The following is a 24,929-nucleotide window of genomic DNA, read 5'->3' as shown; positions in this document are numbered from 1 at the left end:
CTAGCAGATTGGGGAAACCTTGCCCCTGAGCGAAAAGAGGTCTCCAGCCCTTGGCTCCTATTAAATACTGAACGCAGCAGCATCTCCTGGCTTTGTTTCATGGGTTCATCTCTCACTCCCAGCCTTGCTACACATCATTCAGGATATCTGCCATCTTGGCATCCAGACCATAAAGTGTTCATCTCCCCTTTATCCTCACAGCATGCAAGACAGAATTTGCTCTGAAGGGCTTCTAAATAAATACAAACCAGGTAGGAGAAAGTGTGCTGGAGCCTTGTAAAATACAACACTGCAATGGGAACCAATACATTTTCCTGTTATAGCATACCCACCTTTTAGAGACTGCCTTAGGAGAAATCCCAGTCTGCCTAAGAAAAGGGCAGCAACTGATACACTGCATATCCTAACCTCGATCCTCACCTCCAAAGCTAGCAAGAACAGGTAGAACTTCAGTGCAGCAAGAACAGACAGCACTAGCATGCGTAAGCGGCACGCTATATATATATATATATATGTATACACACACACACATATAACATTGATGTTTTATCTATGAGATATGGATATTAGTATTGTTGTTGTTATTAAGGTAAAACCTATCAAGACTCAATTGTGAGTGCCACCATTTAGCCAGGCCCAAACAAGAAGTCAAGTCTATAAAATCTTCAAGGGCAGTCTCTGCAGGGGGAAAAAAAAATTAGTAATAAAAAAAATCACAGCCTTTAAAAGAGGTTCTTCTCCATGGACTACAGAGTTTCAGAACTGAGCCATCAGTGTATAAAAATGAACAGAATACCTTCTACGATTCCAAGCTGGTTCTCCAGATCCACTTTTCTTAATCTGTTATCAAAGTGGACTGTTTAAGGCTGGAAACTTTCAGTTCCAAAGGTGAACTCAATGGAAAGTTTGGTTAGGGACTCTTCTGCTTGGGAGGGGGGGTGCGGAATGGATAAAGCGAGAAATAGAGGAGAAGGATTTTGCCCACCCACACTTCATACACTTTTTATTGTATTTTTTTAAAGCAAGCAAGCATCGAAAGCCTCAAAGTAGGAAAACAGATCTTGGCACAAACTAGGGTCTCTCCTGAATTAAAAGCAATTTTTCAAACACTACAATCAGAAGCATTTGAAAGTTGCTTACCAAGCACATGCAATAATTTCACAGTAGGAGGCACGTACTTGCAACATGCATGCCTGTACAGCTAATTAAACAGCTGTCCTCAAACCGTGACTGCAGAGTCTAAAATATGCCCCTTAGTTCTTTGTCAGGCCAGTCACCTCCTCACTGATTCTTCAGTTTGCTTTACTACTGAAAATGATGCAAAATAATAAAATAGCTTAAGCTCAAGAAAACCAACAGAAAGCTTAAGCTGGCCAGCAGCTTTAGAAAACAACTAAAATCCTTACATTAAGGCACAGAGTAACATGGGTCTGGGAAGCCTACAGAGTCTGCATATATTAAGCTACATATTTAAGGGTGTACTTGTGTCTGGAACATAACAGGCACCTAATCAACCTTTGTAAACCGGCTTTTCATCTTAAAGCCAAGTGCAACAACAAAAGTCTTTTAAAGCAGCATGAAAAGGAAATTAAAAAAAATGAATGAAAGCAATTCGTCACTGTGAAGAGGACACCCTAAGCCACCAGAACCTTATTTTCCTGAGCACTACTTCTGAATCGTAACATAAGCATAGCTCCACCAATGGGATAAGTGCAGTAAAGTGCAATTTTTGGCAGTCTCTGCTGGGTATCTGCAAGATCACGCTCCCCTGGTCACCTCTGGTTCAAGTGTCAAACAGTCAAGAAAAATGCCGAAAAAAGTAATTATTTTTTTGACGTGAATCTTCTGTTGCTGTTGTAACAATTTCAAAACATGCCTTTGTTTAAAAACAATCTCTTTTTCTTTTGCCAGTCTCCTTTAATGCGAAGGGCTCTCCCTTCAAGCCAGGAAACATGAGAAATAAGGCCAAGCATTCAACTTGCATTCATCCTGTTTTCATATGTAGGCACCACAAGCTCTGGTCTGACCACATTTGAATACTGAAGTGCAGATGCGCAAAAGAAGAAATAGTATGTACAAGCTAATACTTAACACTTCCTAAATTGAGCATTTCTAATGTACTAAGTGTATTAATGCAAAAACATGTACCACTTACGTAACTGGGTAGAACGTACAGCAGATCACTGCCTCCAGATCTTACCTTACCTTTCCTTAACCAGTAAGATGCTGGCCTCTTGAAAGCATTCACACTTTGAGAAACTATGTTTATGAAAGTTATTTCGGTCCAGAAGGGCCTCACTTTGAAATTCCAAAACAAGGACTAGAAGACTGTAATAAAAAAAAAAGGGAGCATTTTTAAATACACGCTCCACCACAAGATGGTATAAACTGGAAGAAAATTACTATGTATGCTAATCAATGGTTTTATACAACTACTCAAGACTTTCCTATAAGATCTGCTTGCAGCAAAGCTGCCTGCGTTTCTTTCTCACCAAGTTATGCCACACCAAATCATGAGTTCTACATGCTTCACCTGGAGTCATCTCAGAAGCCCTTCACTAGGCAAGGCAATTAAACTGAAGTTACCCTGTCTCATAATCACATCCACCAGCGGAGTGCTCAGGGAGAGCAAGTGCCAGTTCCATCTGTGGGGCACGGCTGGCCACAAGTGCTGGTAACACTATGAAGCAGGCTGTAATTATATCTAAACCATTACAGTCACACAGATCCAGTCTCAACATAAATATATATAAATGAAAAAAAAGTTCTCCAAATGGCTTCATGTTTAACAATTTTTGAGCACCACTCCTCTCTGGGATTTCTTCCTAGTTCCACCTCCCGGACAAGCAACAGGAGTACATGGAAAAGGAAGCAGTCAGCATCCTGCCAGCAAGGGCAAAGTTTTCAACAAGTACAGACCTTAAACATCTGTGCCGAGGTTTAATTAAACTTACGGGCTACACGGAAAAGTTACCTGAACTCCCACAAACTATTTTTTCCCCACCTGATTCCCCACCTGTATTTGGAAGTGAACAGAAATTGCACTGGTTGGCCTGAGTAAAAGACCCAGTGCTGTACGCTTTCCGCTTCTATTCACTTTCTTAACCTACTTTTTTCTTATTCCTCTAAACAGGTCACATCAGAGTTTTTTGCTCTTTCCATTGTACCTTCTCCTCCACACTTAGATACCTTTAACCTCATTTTCTTACACTGTGCCTCCCACCTTCTCCTCAAGGGACTGTCTCAGCCTTGCGTGCTGACAAGGCTCTGGTAGAAGGATTCTGGCATTGCTGCAACTGTCTGCAAACATAACAGACATTGGAGCTTCCTCCACAACCAGTAACTCATCACCGAATTTGGTACCTTATCTTTTGAACAGCCCTCTCCCCTACAGTAATGCCTACAAACATTTATTTATTATTGCCTTAGACTCATTTAGAAACAGTTTGCACAGGTGCCCTTAACGCTCCATTAATACACATTATAATGTATTATAATAATGTAAAGCTTGAAAGTCCAAAGGTTTTAACTAGGTAAATATGATTTAATAGCCCTTAAAATTCCATTGTAATTTTGGGTTTATATTAACTATTTTCATAAGGTGTTTCTTTTTCCAGAAGATGTGAAAGAAGACATGAAACTGTCCAAGAGAAGGAGAGAGAAGGGTGTTCTCACAGAAGGTTTAAGCAGCCCAGTGCCCCTTCTCACCACGATCTCTGACACCCCCCCCCCGCCCCTTAAATTCTCTTCCAGTGTTGCAATGTACCTTAACAGGATGGCACAAGTACAGGATTCCCAAAGCAGAGCACTATTGCTGCAAGCAGACATCACACAACAGCCAGTAGCTAGCACAGAGGGAGTTACCAAGTCTTTTCACCACCATTCTAATAAGAGACATCTTGGATATTGCGATACTGAAGAATTAATAAAAAATAAGGATCCTTATTTACCACACTGCATTTAGAAGCCAATGAGAACAGGCAACTTCTTGTGAATTACAGTAGCAACGGTGTGACTGGGCTGGAGCTCACAGTGTGAAGACAGTGCCCAGTGTCAAGACAAAACAGTACAAGAGGATGAACAACCTATGCAAAACACTTTCATGGGCTGTCTTCAACTCTCCCCTTGTACTACCCCACAACACATTACACGATGGACTAAAGCATGACTGAAACTTAAAAAAAAAGGAGGGGGGGAACAGAGGGAGGGATGGAAACTGGGAAACAGCTGTATTAATCTAATCCGAGATCAAGACCAGGGCAATACCTCTGCTGCAAGCAAGTTGCTTGTGCATTACACACTCTACAAAGGCTGTCCAGGTACAGTAACTGTGCAAGTCTTTACCTCAACGATCTCCTATTTTAAATGTGGATTACACTTCCTTTATCATCTTGGCCTTCTCCTGTAGAGGACCCAGACCTGTAGACACCTTTTGCACTCCCATGAAAAACGCCTTCCTTTCACAGCACGAAAAACTCAACCGGTAGCAATAGAGCAGGGGACCCCAACCCTGAAAGAAGCCAGGCAACTCTTGGGCACGGGCAGTCTTCATTCTTCTGTCAGAAACTACTGAAGCAAAAGCACCAGTCAAGCTCAGATCAGGCACAGCACAGCGCAGAAATATAGAAGAGCCGCCTGCTGTCCACAGGACTAAACCTGCATTTTTCATCTTTTTTTCATCTATCAACTCTCTCCCATAACAGAGAGGATTGACAAGCCCTGCCAACTCACAGAACAAATTGAAACCTCCAGTTCAGGATTCAAAACCTGCACATATGCTTTAAAGAACTGAGATTTCAGAAAATGCACAACCAAAACTTGCAAAATATTTTGCTATTTCATGCATTTATCAAGGCTGTAGCATAGAAGACTCTTGTTTCTACCAGCTGGAGAGTAAAGTCTTAATACAATGATAATGAGAAAACAAAAGAAAAACTGAAGCTTAGATTAGACAAGGTTTCTGATCTACAAAGCAGCAAAGCAACAAGTACAGAAATTACTCGCTGCTCTGACTACGTACCAACAGACACACACCTGATGCTGTTATAAAGAAAAAGAAGCCATCAGCGACTTGCCATTATGAAAATAAATAAATAAATAAAACAGAAAATAAGCAATGTGAAAGCTCAGAATTAATTTTTTTTTTTAAGACAGCAGAAATTAAGTCTCTTCCATTCATGATTCAGTCTTGTTATCTATTTAACACAAACTCCTTAACTTTCGGCAGGCCTTCAGAATGGTGATGGAACTCAGTTCTGTCTGACTACTGCAGACGAGAGGCTCAAGCAGGACAGTACTTAGGCTCAACAGCTGAAGATGGACCTCTCAAAGATGACTATTCTCACTTGCCTCACAATATTTGCCAATTGTGGGCATCTGTTCATAACATCAAAGACTCAACATCAGCGGGGACAAAACCTATAACCTAGTTCCACTTCTCATACAAGACAGAACTGGTACGTTCCAGGTCACCTGTCTTTGTACCAAAACAGAGAAACATAAACATAGTAAATGCTGAACAGCCCTTCTCCTCATCCCATTCTCAGCATCCACAGGGTGTCAGCTCTTCGTTTTCCATCAGATTGAAAGTGCCACATTCCATTGACAGCTCAACTCCAAGATAGTTCACTCCAAGGACATGATGACAAAGCAAACCTGAAGCCCCAAAAACTGGTACTAGGAACTCAGTTTTACCAAAGAAATGTATTATCCCTGATGTCCTCAGGATCATTACTGTAAGCCACAGCTTTACAGTTAAGGTATGGAAACTAACACAAACCCAATCACAGGTGTCTTCATATTCCAAGAGGGCAACTAGCAAAGAAAACGTCCAACAAGACAGTGACTCAAAGCCACAAATAATTCCACTTCCTCAATTTGAATGGCCTTCAGGCACTCAACTCAAGCAAGAAGAAACTTAACCTGTCTGTTCACAGAACAACAACAAAAAATGAAAATACACATTTTTGTTTTCCATTCTCAAAGGACACAAACATTCCCTTGACTCATCCTTCTCTGATGATTGCCAGACATCTACATATCTGCACAGTTGTTTCACGTCACTGCTTTCAGCACCGTTAAAAACTCTGCCAATGTTTTAGAGTGCGAAGCCTACCTGACAGAAGCTTGCAGTCTTCAGCAACTTTGGCATTTTGAGAAAACAGAGGAAAGGTTCAAAGCTATTCAAGTAAATAAGGGGTGGGAGGGAGACAAAAGGAAGGAACACACAAGCACGCGGTCTTGCACTCCAGTTCTAAGCCTCCCCATCCTCTGCAAGAGAAAGAAGATGGGCAATAGCATTGCTACAAGGAACTGCGATGCAAGAAGTTGGGAAGTGTCCCACTTCTGTTTTCTTCCTGGAGCTTAAAGCACTGAGTTATGCTTGTTCTCCCCAAACTGTTACCTTTTGAGCACAAAAAATATATGCCACTGGAGATTATTATGTAATCTACGCATCACTCCAGTTCAATGGCTACATAAAGTTCACTATTCCCCTGTGGAGGCTTCCAAGCAGAAACAAACCAACCAAAACCTAAACTTTTATCGCACAAGAAAAATCAGGCATAATATTCCTAAATCTCTACTCATTGCTGCTTCTCTTCAAAATTGTCTGTCTTGGTAACCCACCTATATTACTGTATTCAGCCGTGTATCTAAGGCAGGAGGAGCAAAAAGAAAGACTAAGAGAAAGAATTAACAATGACGAATGTGTATCATTTAAAGTTTTTGACACATCAGAGTTTTTAATGCCATTTAAAACAAACATTAAATTCGATCCTCTTTTCCCAGCACCTCACTTGAGCAGTACCATTGCAACTTTATAAGAAACACAGCAGTTGATGCTCCGCACATTACCTATCAAGCAGCATAAGCAACTGGAATAGAATCTTGCCAAGTGCAAGTAGAATTAAGCTACGTAATCCCACTCTGAGCAAAAAAGCCACTGCTAGTCAAATCAGTGACGCTTATTGTCCTAGCACTGTAAGTCTGTGGCAATGTAGCATCTAGTTTGACACAGAACTATATCCGAGCTTTTGGTCTGAATGCTACAAGAAGTTTCAACTATAAGGAGTTCACCAGTCATCATTTGTTTTAAAGAAAAATATAATTTTAGAGGTTTCAACGAAGTCTTGTTTTCACAATCACTCTCTAGTCAGGCGTTTTCAATTTCCAATCCCAACCATACTAACGGCCAGGAAGTGCCCCAAGAAACACGTAATATCCCAGTATGCCAGATACCACTGAGATGGTCAGACCTTTGAGCAGTTTAAGGACCAGCTGACACAGCGACCTAAGGATGAGTTTGCTGAATACAAACTGCGGCCACATGAAAGAAAACGTATGAACATTTCATCTCCCTGAAGAGTTTTTCTGGTAGACACTTGACCCTAATAAGACTTGTTCACAATAACATGAGAAACAATATAACAGCATACCACTACTGGATAGGAATCTGACCAATACCAGTTTAGGAGTGAATGTATGACCTATCAAAAGCTGTAAGTGCATTGTTTCTTAAGGTTTTTCTTTTTTTGTTCAGACTTTCAAGACCAACGAGTAATTGATGCTATTAACATAAACAAAAGTAAGTCTTTGTGTAGTCCCAAAACCACAATTCCTTTGATCCATTCTTTAATGTGTGCCTGATTTTCAAGAATTTCTAATATTTCATTTTAAAGAAAAATGCATCTTAACCTTGAAAGAGCTGTGTGCACTGACAAAGTGGTTGGGGCCAAGAAGAGCTTGCTTCACTGACTGATGGACCACTAGCTGCTGTTGAACAGATTCTTAGTGGCATTAGCTTCATGATCCTTTTCTAAATCTCACAGTGAGCTTTAAATGATGATACAGAAGAGCAGATTCATATAGCTCCATAAATATACAGCCTCGCCGAAAAAGGGAGGCAAGACAATGCTGTGAAAATCTTCATTAAATTTTGGCTCTGAAAAACTCGCTTCCAGGAGGAGATGAAGGAAGCATGACACCGACAAGAGATGCTATATGCAATCTAAAACCTCAACAGTGAAAATACGACTGATAGCATTCAGTCTAGCTGCTCTGGAGCAATGTCTGACATATTCTCTCTCTGAAAAAAAAATAGCATGCATGGTGGCTCGGGAAAAAAAAAATAGCCTGTCCATGATGTATGTTATCTGGTATATGTACAGATGAATAAGCAAAACCATTTTTGAGTGATAAATAACTGTCCAAGATTTCCCACATAATTTGGCTTTTACTGTAGTCTTTCCTATGTGGGGGGGCTGTCTATTCAGGTATTAAGAGGAAGCACACAGTTGATGTTATGCATAATAAGGCCTACAAAAGTCCATTTAACAAATTCTTTCAAGTTATGCAAATCTGAGTCTCAACAAAACAGTATGTTTTTTCTCCACTTTCACTTACAATCTCAAGGAAAGTATGACCTCAGTAAATGGCCTCTATTCTGTTCTTAACACTAACACCTGACACAAAAAGAAACTTCAGAGTCCTTTGTTATCCCCAAAGACACAGCATTAAGTCTTACATGTATTGTGTGATAATGCACCAAAAGGTTAGAAAACGTCCACGTCTGTTTCAGCCCCTACTAGCACCACCTTTTTTAAAAAATGTCAGAAGTACAAATTAATTGGTCCACCCTGCTTTTCTCTGGAAGAATAAATAAAAACCCTTATATCAGCAGCCTGTCCTCACAACTCTTCTGCCTGCAGAAGAACTTTTATAAGAAATCCTCCCAGTTGAAACCATTTTGAAATAACAAGCACTCAAAAGCAGTATTCTTTAAAAGAAGAACAAGGGGAAAAAAGGTTATTTTGATGGTAATGTATTTGTACCTGTAGAGCTTTACCAGCTGTTTTTATAGCTTAATCGCCACCAGTTAGCTTTTTTAAAATTTTATATATCTGTTTATGCGTGTATGTATGTGCACATACATGGAACTCAAGCAAACCAACTCCACAGCTGTGAATGAGAAATAAGGATCGCTATTGCCAATTGCTTAACAGTCAAACTTATTAAAAGAGCATTTAAGTCATTTTTCTTTACTTAGCCAAAGGGGAAAAAAAATAAAGTCAACAATTACAAGTGACTACAAAGGAATTAGATAAGCACTTCAAGAGTTTCAAACAGAGTAAAGAATAGCTGCGTTCAGATAAATACAAAAATCATTTCTCTGGTGAGAAGGTCAACAGCAGCTTTATAAGGGATTTTACGTTGTGAAAGAATCACTTAAAATTAGCTCCAAGTGCAGGAAGAACAGGTATGCAGGACGCAGCAGCCCACGCAAAGCCGGATCTCCGAAAGGATGCAAGGACGAAGAGCCGCGGCCCCAGCGCGCATCGCAGCGAGTTACTTCTGCGACGTTCTCACCCCGGGCTCCCCCCGCGGGCGCGCCGTGGCGGCGGCTGTCCCGGGGCGCGGGGGCAGCGCCCCGCACCTCCGCCTGCCGCCCAGCAGCGCCGGGACCGCGCGGGTCCGCCCCCGCGCAGCCCCGCACAGCGCACCCCACCGCAGCGCGGCCCCGCCCCCGCGGAGCGCGCAGCTGGCAGGGTCCCCGCCCCCGCCCCGCCGCGCAGGCACCGCGCCGCGCCCCGCGCCCGACGGCCGCCGGCGGTGCGAGGGCGCCCGCGGAGCGGAGCGGCGCGGCGCGGAGCGGAGCCCGCCGCGGCCGCGCCCCGCGGCTCCCCGCGCCCGCCGCGCGCGGAAGGCGGCCCTCGGCTCCGCGCGGCTCCGCGGCTCGGCCCGCCCCCGCCGCGGAGGGCAGCCGCGCCGCGCGCCCGGCTGTCAAACGGGGCGAGCGCGGCGCCGCGGTCCGCGGGGCTCCGCGCCGGCCCCGGCCCGGCAAGGTGAGGCCAGGGCTCGGCGGCCGCGCCGCCGGCGCGGGGCGCATCGGGGCCTTTGTGCGCGGGCGCGCATCTGTCACCGCGGCCGCGGCGCCCCGCGCCCCCAGGCCGCGCGGCGCACGTGGGGCGGCGGGCCCGGCCCGGCGCGGGCTTTGTGCCGCCAGGTGACGGGCGGCCGGGCCCGCGGAGCCATCTTGGGGCAGGCGGCGCCCCCCGGCCGGCGCTCACCTGCACGATCTCGCCCTCGGCGCTCAGCGTGGCCCCCGCGCGGGAGAAGCGGCCCTGCAGCCCCGTGGTGTAGGTGGTGTAGTCGCCGCTGGGGCTGGACTCGAAGAGCACCACCTCCACGAACGCCGTCTCCTTGCCCAGCGCCGCGCCCGGCGCCGCGGCCAGCAGCAGCCCGAGCAGCAGCGGCGGCGGCACAGCCAGCCCCGCGCCGGCCCCGCAGCCCCTCATCGCGCGGCGAGGGGGAGCGGCGCCCCGCCGCCGCGCATCGCTCCCGAGCGGCTCCAGCTCCGGGGCCGGGGTCCCGGGCGGGTCAGCGCCCCATGGCAGCAGCCCTCCCGCCGCGCTGCGCCGCGCTCCTCGCCGCCGCCTGCCCCGCGCTCCCCGTCCCTCGCCCCGGCTCCTCTCCGCCCTGCCAAGCCGCTTCCCTTTCATCTGCTCCACGTGACGGCCACCACGGGGTTATCCCCGCCCTCCGCGCGGCTCTGACCCGCTCCGTCCCTCCCTCGGCGCACACACGGCCCGCAGCCCCGCCGAGCCCGGCCGAGCGGAGCGGCGCCCGGCGCGGCGGCCGCGGCCGACCCGCCCCGGCTCCGCGCGGGGCCCGAGCGCCGACCGAGCCCCGCGAGCGGGCGGGGGAGAGCGGCGCGGCGCGGCGCTCGGGAAGGCCCTGCCGGGAGTCGGCCTCCCACGCAGCCGGGCCTGCAGGGCCGGGCCGGGCGCGCCCGGGACGCGAGCCGCGGCCCCGGCGGCCTGAGGCGCACGCCCGGGCCCGCGTCCGTCGGGGCCCTTCCCGCCGGTGGCGGGGCTGGCGGCCGGCCTCGGCGGCGGCGGTCTCCGGGCCGGGGGGGGGGCTAGAGCGGGCCGGCCGGGGCAGCCTCCCGGCCGGCGCTGCCGCGGCTCTCGCAGCCGCCCTCGCCGGCGCCCGGGAGTGCCCGAGTGCGTTAGGTGCGAAGCCCCGGGCGCGATGGCTGCACGGCTGCAGCCCCGCCGGTGGTACAGGGCCCCGGCTGGACGCGCCCCGAGCGGGCAGGAGCTGTGCCTCTGTAACCAGGCGTACCGAAGTCACCGATTCTCTCTGGAGAGACGCTGCTCCGCTCTGGCGTGTGCGCGGCATTCTTCTAACGCTTGCCATTTCCAGCAGACTGCCAGCATCCAGCAGGCTCCTCATTTGTGTGTAGGGCAGGAATGGCTGATCCGGCTCTTTGAACTCGGTACTCTGCAGCTGCATCTGTTAGAGGAGTCTAGGTAACTCGCGCTCCTTGGCTTGGCTGTTAACACAAATCTATGAAACCTCCATGAATGATGTGGAAAAGGTGGATGGGTAATGATTTCTATTTTAGTCTCGCACTACGAGAACTGGATGGCAGCCAATGATACAGTTTTCCTTTAAATGTATGTACAACTAAGTTGTGGAACTCATTAACACAAGATGCTACAGAGCCTAGAAGTATAAATCAGTTACAAGGGGAATTAGACAAACTGATGTGAGATCCCTTGTTCGTTACGAAGCACAATGTTTGGAAGCAAACACCAGCTCGGGTGAGTCCGTAACCCACAGGCAGAAGGAATAATACCACAGCATACAAATTGCCAGCTCTTTTCCTAAACATACTTTGTAACAACTGAAGACAAGATAGTGGCATCCTTAGCGTGACACAGTGAGCAACATTAGCTTAACAAATCATTGAAGATTTCAGTGAAGAAGGGTCAAGAAGGGATCACAGGAACATACAGCCTGGGCTTCTACCACAAGCCACAAAATACCCCCACAAACCTAAACTTCAGTACAATGGATCAAAGGCTGCAAAACTATGGCATGCATAGAAAGAGAGCTGGAAGGGGCATCACTGTGGTGCTCTAGCCTGGTAACAACAGAGAACGCAGTATGCAAACTTAGATCTGGTCAACATGCTCTAATTTTAGATTACAGGTATGTTTCAGTAGGATTTCAGAAATGTGTAGCATTTTAAATAGAAGCATTTTAATCACTTAGTGCAAACTACCTCCACTTGATTTCCCTTCACCTGTGAGGCAAATGGCTGATGCTTAGACAACACAGGGTTTCCTACATTGTAATCAACATAGGAACAGGTTAAACACTGAGAACTCTAGATTTTCTCCCTGCTGAGTCAGCTAAATCATTTCACAATCTGTAGCAAAAGCAGAGATGTATGCAGGGGTTGCTGTTACGATGATGAGAGGGTCACTGTTAACCTGGACTGTGCATGTGTCATGAGGAGAAAGTCTCTTGACGTTCGGCTAATTCTCTCTCTTTCTTCACTAACTTCAGTGGCTTAGGCAAATGATATCCAGACTTTTTAACCCGCTGTCTTCTCATTCCTTCCAGAAGAGGCAACAGCAAGTCATTTCCAGTCATTGGCAGGTTTTCATGCCCTGTGTGTCAGATTCAGGATGTCTTTTTTCACCGAGTATTCTTCTTCTTGCAAGGGTCCTTATGCCACTGTAACCAAGTTTTTTCAATGTTTTATTAGTAAAGGTAAACAGCTTATGTCATAAGTTGTAGGTCAAAGCCATCCTACACTCAATGGGTATGTCATCAGGTTATCGGCAGTAAGAAGAGTTGGACTTTCAGTGTCAAGGGGACAAGGGGGTGTGTGCAGGTTGTCACACGAAAGGTAATGAATGAATGGTGCCTCTTACAGAATGTCTTCCAGTAGGACACCATTGTGCAGCTTGGAGGAACTGCCCAGCATCAGGGTATTTGTCCCCCTCTGTCCCAGGCACAGTCGGAGCCTGAGGACAGCCATAGCACTGGATGTGCCAATTGATGAGTTTTTTGCTGAGTATGACTTGCCCTATTTGGCAGAAGTTTGCCTATTTTGGGAGAAGTCTTTATTTTAAACAGCTCTTCCCTTGCCACTTGTTTCATTTCTATGACTGCTCCATAATCATGCCAATGTAACTTTTGTGGAGCTGTGTGCAAACTGGATCAGGGAAGAGACCAGGGCTAAAGGCAGCCCAGGGCGAGGGCAGGGACAGAATGGAGAAGGTTATTTTTAAATTGAATCAGCAAGCTAAAATAGTATTGGGAAGAGTAGCTTTAGGAGTGGAGATGGGGGTTGGAAATCTGGGAGTTCTAAGAGACCATGTCAAGAGCTCAGTGTGTGTGGAACACATAGTTTTAGTCCTACAAAAACTGGGAAGAACCTGAGATTCCTGACTCTTAGCTGTGAAACTGAAAAGTCAAGAATGCTATGTCCTTCCCTGCTGGTCAACAAAGTGGATGTCAATTTACTTCAGCAGTGTAGGGGCTCAGATGTCAGGCAACTGTCTAAGATTCATTGCGTTAAACTTAAATGCCCCTCACGAGGCATCTGTGAACATTACGTATTTAATTTTTCCTCTTTTTTTATCTATTTAATCTTTAAAAATTACATAAACATCATACCTTGAGATATTACTGGATTTCAAATTTAAATATCAAGAACATAATAGGGATTATCCAGATTAGACAATTCAACAGTAATCTTGTCCCCTGTCCACATGTACTGTGAAATTCTTCTGTTACATGGGTACATTCTTCCCATAGGGTCTTGCTTCACAGGAGAATTCCACTGTAGATAAAAATCAATGAAGCATAGTGAAAAAATATAGGTAAGACCCCTGCCTCCATTGTTAACAAAACAGAATCATCAGTACTTTTTGGGTGTTTCCTAGGAAAGTAGGGCCTCTCCAGGTTAGGTTGAGAGTTAGGAATGCAGAAATGGCAGGCCAAATAACTCTGGAAACCAACTAGTGAAAAATGTGGAAATGGGGCTCTATATAACAAGTGGGCAGCATCCTACTCCCTAAAATAAAAGTTGCTGAAGATCTGATCCACCCCACTAGACTATCCATATCATTGGACTACAGACACAGCAAAATTGCCTTCACAGTAGCCTCATAGTTGAATACTGAGGAGTGACAAGAGGCACTAGGTCTCAGGTCACTAAGTTCCCGCTGCTTGGGCAGAAATCCAAGCAGGAGGTTGCAGGAAGAGAATGGACTGTCTATCATTAAAGCAATCAAATATTTCTAACTGGCTTCCTTCCCAGCTGGCAGCATACAGTTCACAGTTCAGTTATGCTATAATACTTCAGATATGTTTTCTTTTTTTTTCCCTGCATAACAAACTGAGGCCCAGGGTCTGAAATACAGAAATCTCAAGCATTTATAACTGCAACTGAGGACAGTAAGAGCTGTGATTTGAACATAATGAAATGATGTATAATGCCAAATGGTCTAAGAAAGCATGCCCTAGGCATCTCGGAAGAGGGCAATCAACACTAGAGGATGCTTTTGACACAAAACTTCCTACATCTCATTTGCCTTGCAAAGAAATGGATATTATAGAACCCTCCTCCCCCCACACTGCTCTTGAGAGAAAACAATGTTAGTGAAGTACCCACATACTACTGTGATGAATGTTACAGAAAAAGCCCAAAACAAAATTAATTATTTTGTGCTGAGAGCAGAGCTGGGATATTGCACAAGAAGCATAGCTGCACATCAGGCAAGAAGAAAACATTGAGTAGCCACTCGCAACATGTCCATCAGCCACTCTCACCATTAAATGAGGCAGGAACCCAGCTTCCCTGGTCTTGCCATCCCTGTAATTGAATATACGTTTGGCTGAAGATGTCTGAAAGCTGCTTTCTGTCACATCTGTGCAGTCAACCACAAATAGAGCACACTGGAGAATCCCTTCTAGAGCCTCTTTTAGCCTCATTTCATAATGAAATTAAACATATGCTATCTGCCTTCAGCCTTGTTGCTCTTCTGAACCTATTAGCTAATTTTAACCAAGCTTAAGGGCAGAACAGAAGTCTTAAGATAGCACATTCTTGCAAATTCTGTGAAGATCAGCGGCTCGGGACTCTGGGTACTGCAGAAGTATCCAAAAAGGACATGGGGGAAGCTAGGGCAGCAGGAAAACATCTCATAAACTGAGCTTTTTCAATTCTACTGTCCAAAGAACAGTCTGTTGTTGATTTTACATTTTTAAAATAAAAACATCCATTCTAATTGTATCCCATTTAATTAACATGAAGTTTTTGTAACTATATTCGCATTTTAAGGGGTTACCACTAGGAAAGGACATACAGTAAATGTGTGTGCATGTAAATGTTTGGTACAGAATAGTGTCCCTCAGTGGGCAGGGGGCAGAGGTTGGTGGAGTTCAGCTGTTACACATTCTGCATGGCAGTAGCCAGAAAAAATGTATGTGCACAGCATATGTTGTCTTTTGCTTGATGAGGATGTTTAAGGAATGCGAAAGGAAGGAAAGAAGAACTCAGGTTATTGAAGGGAGGTGATAAGGGCAGGGGCGCAGAGATATTAAGAACAAGTATCTTGGAAACAATGCATCTTTAGCTCTACTTTTTTGGCACTAACTTGTTTGTCCTCCAGTACTGAGGGACCCTCCTGGAAACCTAGTATCAGTTATTAGCATAGCAAAGAGCAGATGACATTTTCAGTGAAGTTATTTTCTTAAGACACACTACCAAAACCCAGCCTTCTGACAATCTGCAATGCTGTTAGTCTCTGATGATCCAGTTTGCGATAAATACGGCAATATCAGAACTCAAAAGACTTACCAAACTTTCAGCCAGTAATAATGTGAATTTTTAAATAAACTTTTTTCCTCATATATTGTCTTAGATTCTAGCATAACAAAGGAAAATACAGGCCTTTTTCAAAGAAATAAAGAAACTAACCAATGAGCATGGATTAAAAGTATTTCAGTTACTGTGAATTTTGAATTTCCATTTGTCTGAGATTGTCTCCAGTAATCAGCCAGACCTTGTTTGGAGCATAGTTCATCTCTCATCCACTTTGTAAAGAAAAAAGAAAATCTCCTAAAAGGGGCTGCTGATATATGTTAAGTAGTAAGAAAAGGTGGTTCTCACTCTTATGATTTATCATAAGAAGTGATCCTGTAACACTAGATAACCCAGCGTGGCAACATTTCAATGGGAAACCCATTTACAAGGGTGAGGGCAACCTGTTGCTGCAGAGGCCGGTGACTAACTCCCCCCACTGGTGAGCCACGATCTTTTCGTATTTAGGCCGTGGGTATTTGCAGGTAGTGCTGTACCCACACAGAGAGTACTGAGATTGTTTTTGCCTTTAACTAGCAGGTATTCAATGTAAGTTTCACAAGCTGCCACTTAAAAAACCAAACCAAAACATAACAAACAAAACCCCCCAAGACAAAGAAACAAACAAAAAACAAAACACAAAAAACTCCAACAAACCACCACTGCTGTCTCCAATTAATACAAGTGTTCGGAACATACAGTGGCAAATGGGAACTGTGGCTGAGAATAAGCTCTATGTGAAAAAATGGATTATATTTCAGTAGAACAACCTGGTCCTCATTTCCTCCTTTTCTTGACAATGACAACCGATGAACAGGAAATTTATTCCTGGAAAAACTGTTTTCCATCAATTCTCACCCCTGTAGAAGTGCTGATGGAAAGGACAGCAGTTTATCCCTCCAATACTTCACAGATTAATTCAGATCATACACTATTGCTTCTCATCCTCCTACCTATTTATTCTGTAAAGGCAATTAAAGAATCGGTGATGACTACAAAACACCTCTTATCTTCCTCTCATCTTTGATAGTCACACAAGCATCATCAGGCTTTTATATGCAGTAGAAAGGTATGGATGGTAGGTAGGTGAACAGGCATAGTGTCTTGGGAGGACTGTCACCCGACACAGAGGACCAAGTGACAAGTCACCACGGGAATTCCAGCTAAAGTGCTGAGCTACCAGTGGTACTAAACAAGATTCTGAAAGAGATGAGCACCGACATAATGAACATAAAAAGCATTATATACAAGCAGATACATCTTCAAATTAAGTTAGACAATATGAGGGGTCCAGGCTGCTGCTATAACTATGACAAAGTAAACAACTTGCAAAGGCAGCCCAGTTATCTCATTTAAAACAATAGTTAATCTTACAGTGTTGAGAGCATTTCCTGAAAGCTGGGTCATATTATTAGTTTCCGTGGCAATGCTGTGGTGATACAGGAGAGAAGCACTTCTGTAAGGAAATTCAGTGATTCCAGAATAGAAGACTTGAAGTTTCTCCAGGATAGTGGGCTGGAGTGAGATGGCATTTTGACCCAACTCTGAACAATGGAAATTGACTATGTTTGATAAATAACTGGTTTCATGATTTAAGCAAATTTATTTTTGGTGCAATTTTATGAAGTACCCACATACTCTGTTGAGTCAGTAAGATCAATTATTCCCTCAGTCACACCAAGGAACACAAGGTGCAATCCGAAAGAAGTCAGTGTAGTGGCAGTGTAAATAAGAAAAACAAAACTAAAACAAAATCCAGACTTTTGATTCATACCAGGAACTACTTTAGTCTTGACTTATTACTAAGTAATCTAATCTATGATATTATAGTGCTAGTCAATTGTGCATAAAAATAACCATGTTTAGAAAGGCAAATCTCATGAAATCTAATCATTACACTTGTCACAATATTCATTTAAACAATAAAAATAATTACTTTGCAGAATTGCAAGGTAAGGAAAAGATCCATAGAAAAGAGCATGTAGTCAAGCCATTCAAGGATACTGAAGTAGTCGTATTTAACAGAACACCAAGGGGCATTTTAGTTCTGTGGCCTGAGGAACAGCTGAGTCTAGGAAGCTCAACCTACTCAGCTTATTCAAGTAAAACTAAAGTAGTAATCTCATCATGATCCCATGGATTGTCTGTCCAAATAGAAAATTACATACAGGAAAAGCAGCCAAATGAATCTGGCTAAAAACTAAAGCTTTATAAATACAAGCTGCAGATAGGGTCCATTTTAAACAAGGTATCAGGTTACTACTGCAGCTTAGCTAGCAATTACGGTAATTTTTTTATCACTTGAGTTATTAATAAACAAGCAAGACCATACTTTCTTTTAGTTCAAGCCATGATGTTTAGGCTTGATGAAAGAATATTTTTTATGAAACTATAGGTACCTGTATTATAAGAAACTCAGATTAGATAGCCACAGGGAATTCCTTCTGGCCTCATTCTGTGAGCAAAAGCCTTGCTCCGCTAACTTTGAAGCAATCACAGTTTAATCCCCTTATTTCTATTAACCTTCTATTCTCCTATTTACTGCACTTCCTCGTTAAACAGACACATGTCACTGAAGCATTTTATGGTATTTGAGACTAGGCAAGCAATTAAAGAAGAACTGTATGGAAATCTTAGTTCCTTATGTTAATACAGTTACTTTTAATCAACCAAACTAAAAGACTCATTAAAACACACTAGTTGACTAAGATGTATTTTCCACAAAAGTGCTTGACATACCCCTGTGAAGCAGAACATAAGCGGTGAAAAACAGTTCTGTAGTCTCACAGTAGTGGAATAAAATGAAAACTTTATTTACATACAAACAGATTACAACCAGTGGCCAGAAGAGGGCCGGAAAGGCTACAGCATTAAATATTTTATACTGCAGTTGATAATGTTTTGCAACCTGCGAAAAACTGCTTTTAAGCACAACAATTCCAAGTGGCTCTGGGGTTAAAGAGCCCAGTCGTGAGCATCCCACAAGCAGGTCTGCGGGTGGGTGGGAGTGCTGCCCAGCTCATGGCAGTGCTGCCTGCCCTGCCTCTCCTGACAAAGTAGGGGGAGTTCTTCCCTTTGCTCTTTACACTTATCACAGAATTTGAGGGCTTCCTCTAACAGAGGTATGCTGCTCTGTGTTCACATAATCCCTGTGTTATAATGCAGTGTTTGAGTACTGGGGAAAAAGTCTGTGAGAAGGAGGCTTAGGCCTGGTAAAAACCTGGGTCAATAAACCCAGATTTCTGTTATTATGGACATAAAATGTCAATCCTGTTCCTAAAGTGATCAAATTCTCCCTAAAAGGGATTGCCTTCACTACTGTGATTATTGAGGAACTTTATTGCTCTGACAGTTAGAAACAGTCGTGTAAGTGCCAGCTTGCACCTATCAGTAACCCATGTAACATATTCGTTTTATACTAACGAAGTCCGTTGAAGAATCATCTCCTTCCTCCCCCAGTTACGAACAATAATATCTCATGTCTGCCTTAGACTTCAAATACTAACTCTGAAACACATTTAATTGGAAAAATCAGGCTGTGCATGATGACTGCAGACAGGCGTGCTAATTCCTAAATTACTGCTCCAAAGCACTTGGGGAAGGACTGAGAATGTGGGCACATGAGCAAGTTACCATTAAATAACTCTGGGTATGAGATTACTTCACATTAACTAGAGGATGGAAACATACACACAGTAATCTCAAACACTTCTAGGTTATAAATTTATATGCCAGCCTAATCATAGTGATTCATTTGTTTGCCCATGCTTAAGACACTGTCTTTCCTTTGGAACTCAAAGTCCCGATGAGACACAAGCAAAACTGAGAAAAGTATCACTGACTAATGAAGAAGAAACATGCCAAGACACCTGGATTAAAATGGAAGAATTATGATAAACCATTAAAATTTAAACACCACCAAAATAAGTAAGTCTGCATAGTACCAGTGGATTTGTTGATAACTTATTTTTAAAAATTAGTCAAAGTATTCTAAGTACTCTTTATAATGGTTTATGAGTGTTATAAATGTTTGTTTTAACTGAGACTACCAATTTCCCTTTGAAGCCAATTTGTGTTGAGATACAGTTCTACTTACATCTGATCCATCTAAAGGTAGAAGTGTCTGCCTTTTGCCTCAATCAAACTGGTAAAATGAAGTGAAGGAAAAAGTGCCCCACTGTATAACTGTAGACTACTTGGCTCGACATCATCGTCCTACATTACAGACGTTTATTTTGCATCTACCTTGGAATTCTGGGCTGTTAGAACACTCGAGTTTAAGAAGCAGATGGTGTGTCAGAGGTCACCTTGGACAGATTAAAGAACACCATAGAGGGATTCAGGACATACCTTCATTGCATGGTGCAGTGTGGTGACATCTATGCTGGTTTTAAAAGGGTATCAGAAGCAACCTCACACCAGAGAGGTCGGCACGACAAGAACGAGGTTTTGATGAAGAGAGTTTTTCATTAAAGCATTTCTTAAATCAAACTTGAGGTCCTTCTTTTCACAGCAAGCTGTATCTGAGAAGTCCTCATAGCAGACCAAGTGTCCGTAGGAAGGATAAGGAGAGCTGTTTGTCTCATTCACACTCCCATATCTGCCTTTCCAGATGATTTCAGTAACTGGTAGCTGACTACTGTCCACGTTCCCTACATGTTTTAACATCGTGCTCTGCAGAGGCCCATACTACTACAGCTTATTTCATAAGCAAATGAAATTGCTGTACCTCCTAATAAGCCATAGAAACAAGAGATGTCCTTTTTCCAGATGTATATGCCTGCCTTTTTTCATCACCAAGTAAAATTGTTATTCTACACCTCTGGAGACGTGATTGCACAGCACGAACAAAGGCTTAGGACTGACTGAAGGCTTTACTCAGACATATCGGAGTGCTCGATGAGTTTCCATGCCTGAAGCAGCATCAACAGCTTCATCTTTTGATAGATGGAGATACATCTCCAGCACTCCTTAGGTCACTTCTGACGTTGCACTTCAGGAAATGTCGGGATGCACTGGGGCAGAGCAACCAGTAGGTGACCTCCGAGACTCAAAAAGCCAGGCGAGTTCCTTTGCCCTTCGGCGAAACACACCAAGTATGTGTAACATATGCCAAAATATCCCCAGAAACATTACTTTGAATTAAAGATGTCTCCCATAGCCTTTCATTTTCATGCAGTCGAACTTTACTATTGCAATTTGGAACAGAAAGCCAAGTAACGGACAAAATGTTTTTATATTTATGAAAACCATGTTTTCATCATTATCATCAATTATTCTAAATTAAACTAACAAACTATTGCAACTGGCCATCTCAATTAAAGACCAAAAAAGAAAAATCAGTGGAGATTTATGTTAAGAAAAAGTGCCATGCAGCTGTGGCTTTGCCTTTTGCTATTTAAAGTTTGGAAACACAATTTATCCAAGCAAACCAGCATTGAAGCAATCCAATTTAACCAACAGACTAGTCATGACAACTTTAATGATAAAAATTATTTGTGCACCACATTCCCTGTTAATGTTTGAAAAGTTAACGTTTCCAATATCTTAAACAATGTATAGTCTTTTAAATGTGTATGAAGGGGAAACATTCTGATTTGGGAACCCTTCACTCTCTCTGTACATGTAATTGTCTACTGAAGGGAAAAAATAATAATGAATCAGGCCTGTAAAACTGAAATATGTTAAATTGCACTAAAAATACCCGTATTTAGATAACTGCAGCCTTTTTCTTTTGCAAACTATTGCCCAATATACAGTACAAGTTTACATGAGAGTTGCAACACAGTACAGACATGCATGATGCATTCCTTCAGGGTCCTCACCAAGCGTACAGGCACAGCAGATCATCTTACCAAAGAAAGAAAAAAGAATACTAAGAAATAACCTTAGGAAATTGTTGCTATACGCTGCTTGATCATCTCCTCTGCAAGGACAGATGGGAACAGAATGAATTTTGAAAAAATGTGGAGCTGTATTTTCCAAGATTCTCAATATCCATTCATTCTGCAAGAAGTACCCTCAAATACATGCATGCAAATGTCCTTCACTGTGCTCTTGCCCCCCTGAGATTGCTCTATATCATCTCTATTCACTTCCAGTTACAACCCCACTAAATCCTAGATTGCAGTTAATTTTATGTGTTTATTATGTCAGTGCTTAGCAGTTTCTTTGCTCATAATATTGAAGAAGCATCCAATGTAAATAACATGTAAATAACATACCCTGCATATTTCTGGAAATCATATTTACATACAATCTAAATACTGACACCAGTATTTAATTCAATGCTGTTATTAGTGTTTCTGGAGTAAATATATGGTACAAGTTGCTGTTCAAGCAGCCCTACTTCAAGCAATACACTATTTAAAGTGAACAATATGTAAACAACACAAAATAAACTTGAAGCACATGATTAAAGTGTATAATGTATTGGCAACTAATACTAATTACGATGGATAAACCCTGCAATATGAAGTACTCCTGTGATTAAAGCCAACAAACAGATTTCACCACTTCTGACTGCCAAAAGCAAAAAACATTCTTAAAATGTGACTGGCTAAAATGAAGGAATTACTGCATTAACAACTGACTCATTAATGTGAAAATGAGTTAAGCAACTATTTACTCCATTTCATCTTAGGTAATCTATTATATTAAAGACTCACCTAAGTTACAAGATTTGACTAGCACTTTCAATTAATCACCTTAAAGCACTGCATTTTCCACATTCAAGTACTAGCATATGATCTATTTAATTAGTATATAAAGGGCTTCAACTGTCCCTGACCATTTACATAAGAGTTATCATTAAAGTCAAGTGCCAACCGAGCAAATAAATGAGGCTAGCAGAAAGGAAACATAATAGACTTGTCCCTCTGTGAACACCAGCTGTTACCCTGTGCCCTCAGAGCATGCAGCAAATAAAAAATGCATGAGACAGGAGACAGACGATTCTGACAATACCCCTCACATTTTGGGTCATGCTGAACCTATGTTGAGACAGAATTTATTCCTAACTTGACGTTTCCTGATAACTTTCCTCTGCCTCTTTTCACACAGGGTCTCTTACGACAGCTGGAGGCAGGCTTCTGCGTACAAAATGCAGAACTAGGTGAAGGCACCCAAATGGAAGAATATAAGGAACTCATTTCAAAATTACAAAACAAGAAAGTTGCCAGGACTCTGAGGGGCTCTGAACTTCTGAAGGAATTTCAAAGCCTAGGGAATGACTAAGAAATAAGAGAAGGTATTTCCTTTCAAAAGCTGGCACTGCTTCAAAGAAGAGCTAGCTTCTGCCAATAGAAAGTAGTCATCAAGTTCTCCTAAGCACAGTTGTTTACCTCCCAGAGTGTTTTCCAAGAAGAGGTTCCAGTTCTGAACCAGGATGTGCAAACAGAAAAACTTACTGGAACAGGAGCTTTTAGGCATGTGAGATTTCAACAGTTGGCTGTTTTCCTCAGAGAGCTTGCTCAACATGTTAAATACTTGCACAGAATCCAGAACACAGGCTGTCAGTTCACTGGGACAGCACAACAGCAAGCTCAGTCTCTCTTGTATCACCCAAGCACATTCTGCAACATCACCCCTAATGATGCACTCGCTGCATCATCTCAACTAAGTGTAGCACCTTTACCTTTTTTCTTTCACGTGTGACTACCACCACCAATGTATCACTATGCATCAATGTACAAAGGTGGACACAATACCTCTCAAGTAACGCCACATCTAAAGACAGAACTCACAGTGCACAACTCTATCCTTTAGTTTAGCCAAGGCCTTAATCACATTTGGAAATTATGTTAAAACGTGGCGTCTTCCAGAACTTCCAAATCCTGCATAATCTGCACAGCTTTCTGGTCCACACTATGCTTGGGACAAAGCTAGAAAGAAAATAGCCAAAGAGCTGAAGTAGGACTACAGCATGGAAATAGGTATTACAGTCAGAAAAACCACAGCCAAACACCAGAGATGCCAAGAGCTAGACCTTTTAAAGTGAAAGGGAATCCATGCAATGAAGTAGAGTCATGCATAGAAGAATGGTGTGCGAAGGGGATAGACTCAACATTAAGCAAGTTGGTTGGAAACAGAAGCCAGAATAACAAAGCAAAACCCCAAAGTAAGACACTGAACAACCACAACCTCCCCTTGACCTGTGGGATTCCGTCACATATCAGCTAGCTGGGGCGCCCACCAAACAGATTCCCTGACCTGAGCCTGCTTCCCTGGCCAGCTGATCCAATGCTGTTTGATTCCCAGGTGGAGTCTCTCAGGTACTGGCAGGTGACATAAATCCTCCCAAGGGCATCCAGTCACTATGTATTACATGACCAATGCTTGCAAAGCTTTCCTGTAATGTTTCATTTTTACAGAACTAAAAATGGGTTGCTGGGAAGCAAGCCTTTCCATTGACTGTGGTGTGGATACCTTGTCTTCTTTTAAATTCCCATGAGTGGTGTGCTCTAGTCTCTGAACGTGCAAGAGAAATTTGGTTCTCAGTCTGACAGAACAAATCAAATGAAATCAAGAGATCTTTATTTCAAAATACTGGAATGTCCTTGTAAACAGGTAGGCTTTCCCTTTATAGTCAGCATTCTGTGACAGGAGGAGATCAACTTTCAGATGGGAGTGGGGATTAGCAGGCTGCCTCTACACTGAGATCTCTGCTGTTTAATAAGCATGTCAGTTTTCTGGAAAAAGTAGTAAATTGGCAAAAGGTTGCAACTGCTACAAAATTATACAGGTTAGTTAATTTCTGGTCTTGCTTGAGACCAGAGAATTCTTGAGTTTCAGAGGAGTCTAACAAAATGAAGCAAATGGGAATTACAAAGCAAGTGAAATTCGGGGAAAAGAAGGTACTATGTAGATGCAAGGAACATTCTGAGCTGTTTATATAGGTTGCTTGATTTTAAATTTACTGTTATCACTCCAAAAGAGACAATGTCTCATTAGATCTTGTTAAGAAAAATCTGCTATCCTGTATTCTGTAACATTAAAAAAAGGAATTACACACAAAATGTTAGAATCCATGAAGCACGAGATGATTTTGCTGCCAAGAAATCTGTGATGCAGAAAGATTACTACAGGAGAGGGCAACAATGGAGGTTCATATTTTTTAAAAATGAAGTTGATCAGTTGCTATACATGCATCTACAACTGGTCTTTGGGAAGTGTGCTTCCCACTTGCCTTTTTTATGAGGTACTGCATGAAATTTATTGCTACTAAGCTATCACTAAACCTGGAATAGGGCACAACCTCTTT

This window comes from Gavia stellata, chromosome 21 (genome assembly GCF_030936135.1).
Source record: "Gavia stellata isolate bGavSte3 chromosome 21, bGavSte3.hap2, whole genome shotgun sequence".
NCBI classification, from domain to species: domain Eukaryota; kingdom Metazoa; phylum Chordata; class Aves; order Gaviiformes; family Gaviidae; genus Gavia; species Gavia stellata.
Note: the sequence above shows the minus strand (reverse complement) of the source record.